Raw genomic sequence first — 5,725 nt, forward strand, 5'->3', positions numbered from 1 at the left:
CTATTGCGAATGAGTTTCCAGAACGTGACTTCCCGAAGATCTCCCTGGAATCCCTCCCGATAGAGAGATTGACTTTGGAATTGATCTACTTCCAGGCACTAAGCCGATATCTATTACGCCTTACAGAATGGCTCCAGCGGAGTTGAAAGAGCTAAAAGTCCAGTTGAAAGATCTTCTAGATAAGGGATTTATAAGGCCAAGTGTCTCACCTTGGGGCGCACCGGTCTTGTTTGTCCGAAAGAAGGATGGGTCTTTGCGTATGTGCATTGACTATCGTCAGTTGAATAAAGTCACCATCAAGAACAAGTACCCTCTTCCTAGAATAGATGATTTATTTGATCAACTTCAGGGTGCCCAGTGTTATTCCAAGATTGACCTCAGATCGGGATACCATCAGTTGAAGGTTAAGGAAGTTGATATTCCAAAAATAGCTTTTAGGACTTGATATGGGCATTTCGAATTTTTGGTAATGTCATTTGGTTTAACGAATGCACCAGCAGCTTTCATGGACCTGATGAATAGGGTCATCAAGCCTTATCTTGATTTGTTTGTTATCGTGTTTATTGATGACATCTTGATTTATTCCCGTAGCGAGACTGACCATGCCGAACATCTCAGAATTGTGTTGCAGACACTGCAGGATCACACGCTATATGCAAAATTTTCTAAGTGTGAATTCTGGTTGAAATCAGTAGCGTTTTTGGGGCATGTCATCTCAGGGGAAGGCGTGAAGGTGGACTCTCAGAAAATAGAGGCAGTGAAAAATTGGCCTAGACCCACCTCAGTATCTGATATAAGAAGTTTCTTGGGTCTAGCAGGCTATTACAGGCGTTTCGTAGAGGGATTTTCTTCTATCTCGTCCCCTTTAACTAGATTAACTCAGAAGAAAGTCAAGTTTCAATGGTCGGACGCGTGCGAGAAAAGTTTTGAGGAGCTAAAGAAGAGGTTGACTTCAGCTCCAGTCCTGACACTACCGGAAGGAACCGAGGGGTTCGTTGTTTATTGTGATGCTTCAGGGGGCACGGTAATGTCATAGCCTACGCGTCGAGACAACTCAAGGCTCATAAGAAGAATTATCCGACTCATGATCTTGAATTAGCAGCTGTGGTGTTTGCGCTTAAGATCTGGTGCCATTATTTGTATGGGGTACATGTTGACATTTTTACAGATCACAAGAGCCTCCAGTACATCTTCAAGCAAAGAGAAATAAATCTACGTCAGAGAAGGTGGCTCGAATTACTTAAAGATTATGATGTTGATATCCTCTATCATCCAGGAAAAGCAAATGTTGTAGCCGATGCTCTCAGTCGGCGTTCTATGGGCAGCTTAGCTCATGTTGAGGCAGACAAGCAAGCTATGGTGAAGGAAGTCCACCGCTTAGCAAGTCTAGGAGTTCGACTTTTGGACTCCGAGGATGGTGGTGTTGTTCTCCAGAACAGGGCTGAATCCTCCTTAGTAGCTGAAGTGAAGGAAAAACAGTTCAGTGATCCCTACTTATTGCAGCTGAAGGAGGGAATTCACAAACACAAGACTATGGCTTTTGAACAAGGGGGAGATGATGGTACCTTGAGATACAGAGGCAGACTATGTGTTCCAAACGTAGATGGGCTCAGAGAGAGGATTATGTCAGAAGCCCACAATTCTAGGTATTCTATTCACCCCGGTTCCACAAAGATGTATCACGATCTTAAGGAGGTTTATTGGTGGAACGATATGAAAAAGAATATAGCAGATTTCGTTTCTAAGTGTCCAAATTGCCAGCAGGTGAAAGTCAAACACCAGAGGCATGGCGGTTTAACTCAGAATATAGAAATTCCCATTTGGAAATGGGAGATGATAAACATGGACTTCATAACCGGTCTACCTCGCTCGTTCCGGAAGCATGATTCGATTTGGGTGATTGTAGATCGACTTACCAAGTCAGCTCACTTCTTGCCAGTAAAGGCTACAGATTCGGCCGAGGATTATGCCAAGTTGTATATCAAAGAAATTGTCCGATTGCATGGGACTCCCTTGTCCATTATCTCAGATCGTGGTGCGCAGTTCACAGCAAACTTTTGGAAATCCTTTCAGAAGGGATTGGGCACAAGGGTGAACCTCAGCACCGCATTTCACCCTCAGACAGATGGACAGGCGGAACGCACCATTCAGACTCTGGAGGATATGTTGAGGGCGTGTGTTATTGATTTTAAAGGTAGTTGGGACGATCATCTACCTCTCATTGAGTTTTCTTACAATAATAGCTATCACTCCGGTACCAAGATGGCATCGTACGAAGCTTTGTATGGGCGAAGGTGCAAATCACCAATTGGTTGGTTCGAAGTTGGAGAAACGGAGTTATTAGGACCCGATTTGGTCTATCAGGCTATGGAGAAAGTCAACTTAATACAAAGGCATTTGAAGACGGCTCAAAGTCGCCAAAAGTCCTATTCGGACGTGCGGCGTAGGGACTTAGAGTTCCAAGTTGATGATTGGGTGTTTTTGAAAGTATCGGCCATGAAAGGCATTATGAGATTTGGGAAGAAGGGGAAACTTAGTCCCCGCTATATTGGTCCATATAGAATCCTGCGAAGGATAAGACAGGTGGCTTATGAGTTGGAATTGCCACAAGAACTAGCTGCCGTACACCTAGTGTTCCATGTGTCCATGTTGAAGAAATTCGTGGGAGACTCGTCACATGTGGTTCCTATAGAGGTTAAAGACAGCCTATCTTATGAAGAAATTCCAGTAGCTATTCTTGATCGTCAAATTGGCAAGCTCAGAACTAAGGAAATTGCTTCCGTAAAAGTGCTTTGGAGGAATCAAAAGATTGAAGAGGCTACATGGGAAGCCGAGAAGGACATGAAGTCCAGATATCCCCATCTCTTTGAAGGGCAAAAGGAAAATGTGGAAGGTAATTGACCTTTCCATTCAGTTCTTATATTATAATCTCCATGTTCTTCAGTATTTACTCAGCTTAGTATTTAGTGATCACGTGCTCATTCAGTTGGATACACATGTATTCATGATATTTCAATATTTGCATATCATCATCACACCCGTTTAATGTCCATAGATAGTCATAGTTGCAACCAGGACCATCATTCGAGGACGAATGATCCCAAGGGGGAGATAATGTAACACCCCGTAAATTCGGCTTAGGTGTGAATGTGGTAAATGAGTGGTAAGGTTATATTTTGAACATGTGAAGTCCCAATGGGATGATTGTGGGTAAAATAGTTGTTTCAAAAATCAAAATGAAAAGAGAGGTGCATAAGATTTGACAAAAATCGACTAAGTTGCAGAAGGTCTGAATTCCATCAAGTTTTAGTGAAAATGTGTAAGGAATTGGGGAAACCGAAAAGCATGAAAGTTGTAGGCCTTTGAAATAGCTTTCCATCGATATATTATGGAGCCCAAACGGATCTCTGTGCAAAACGTTATATGCGTTTTTTGAAACAGTACGCGTATGTGCGAACACTCACGCGAACAAGCCTCCAGGTGCGCGAACTCGCGCGCGGGGGGTCGTTTTAAAGCTATATTTCGTCCCCCACAGCCCCAAAACATAAAAACTTGCTCTAGAAAGGGGAACTCTCAAAAACCTAAATCCTTAAGGGTCCTTCCACCACCCAAGGTAAGTTCTAATGGTGATTCTAAGTTAATTTCACTTTTCCAACATCTTAGTGACATGGGTAAACCCTCCATATCATTAGATATTCGATTGGGACATCATTGTTGAGAGAAGGAAGCCTAGAACTCGAAAATCAAGGGTTTGAACTTCGAAAAGGTAATGTCTTCACCCTCTAATTGATTCTAGCATTGGTTTAATGATTATAAATCCTAGTTCATGAGACATGAGTTGTTGGGGTTGATAGAAAGCATGAACGATTATAGGTTTGGGTGTTGATNTGGGAGACCCGTCACTTGTGGTTCCTACAGAGGTTATAGGGGTTAAAGACAGCCTATCTTATGAAGAAATTCCAGTAGCTATTCTTGATCGTCAAATTCGCAAGCTCAGAACTAAGGAAATTACTTCAGTAAAAGTGCTTTGGAGGAATCAAAAGATTGAAGAGGCTAAATGGGAAGCCGAGGAGGACATGAAGTCCAGATATCCCCATCTCTTTGAAGGGCAAAAGGAAAATGTGGAAGGTAATTGACCTTTCCATTCAGTTCTTATATTATGATCTCCATGTTCTTCAGTATTTACTCAGCATAGTATTTAGTGATCACGTGCTCATTCAGTTGGATACACATGTATTCATGATATTTCAATATTTGCATATCATCATCACACCCGTTTAATGTCCATAGATAGTCATAGTTGCAACCAGGACCATCATTCGAGGACGAATGATCCCAAGGGGGAGATAATGTAACACCCCGTAAATTCGGCTTAGGTGTGAATGTGGTAAATGAGTGGTAAGGTTATATTTCGAACATGTGAAGTCCCAACGGGATGATTGTGTGTAAAAATAGTTGTTTCAAAAATCAAAATGGAAAGAGGGGTGCATAAGATTTGACAAAAATCGACTAAGTTGCAGAAGGTTCGTCTTCCATCAAGTTTTAGTGAAAATTTGTAAGGAATTGGGGAAAACTCAAAGCATGAAAGTTGTAGGCCTTTGAAATAGCTTTCCAATGATTTATTATAGAGCCCGAACGGATCTCTGTACAAAACGTTATGTGCGTTTTCCGGAACAGTACGCGTATGCGCGAACACTCGCGCGAACAAGCCTTCAGGTGGGCGAACTCGCGCGTGGGAGGCAGTGTTACTGCCGTTGAGCGCGAACTCTCGCGCGAACAAGCCTCCAGGTGCGCGAACTCGCACGTGGGGGGTTGTTTTTAAGCTATATTTCGTCCCCCACAGCCCCAAAACATAAAAACTTGCTCTAGAAAGGGGAACTCTCAAAAACCTAACTCCTTAAGGGTCCTTCCACCACCCAAGGTAAGTTCTAATGGTGATTCTAAGTTAATTTCACTTTTCCAACATCTTATTAACATGGGTAAACCCTCCATATCATTAGATATTCGATTGGGACATCATTGTTGAGAGAAGGAAGCCTAGAACTCGAAAATCAAGGGTTTGAACTTCGAAAAGGTAATGTCTTCACCCTCTAATTGATTCTAGCATTGGTTTAATGATTATAAATCCTAGTTCATGAGACATGAGTTGTTGGGGTTGATAGAAAAGCATGAACGATTATAGGGTTGGGGTGTTGAGTGTTGATTATTGGTTAAGAGTGTTGTTTGCCTTATGGGTGATGAAGAATAATGTTGGTGTAATCATTTGAGACCTTAGAATTTATCTAGGAACAAGAGAATGGGTTGTTGGGTGTAGAAACACCATTAATAAGGACTATGAAGCTTTATTTTTACCAAGTGTTTGACAAAATGCTTAAGTGACCAAAACATGAGCATTATAGCTAATGTGGAATCCCTGTGACTTGTATTGCTATAGATTGAAGTTGAAAGGATTGACAAACGTTGTATTACGCTCAAGAGCAGGAAGTTAAGGTATGTAAGGCTAACTCTTTACGTTTGGGAATGTCTATGATTCTCCCTACGTCCCATTCATTATGATCATTACCAGTCTCCTCAGAAAGGAACTATGCCTTAGTTCCCTGATCAGTAGTAGGACTTCTATTCTCTAGATGGCATAGTCTCATAATCATTCGATATTCTATGAGTTTCAGTTATGACAAATCAACTTGTTATGAATACTCATCTCAGTCTAATCCTATTCACTATT

This window comes from Nicotiana attenuata, unplaced genomic scaffold (assembly GCF_001879085.1).
Source record: "Nicotiana attenuata strain UT unplaced genomic scaffold, NIATTr2, whole genome shotgun sequence".
NCBI lineage: Eukaryota > Viridiplantae > Streptophyta > Magnoliopsida > Solanales > Solanaceae > Nicotiana > Nicotiana attenuata.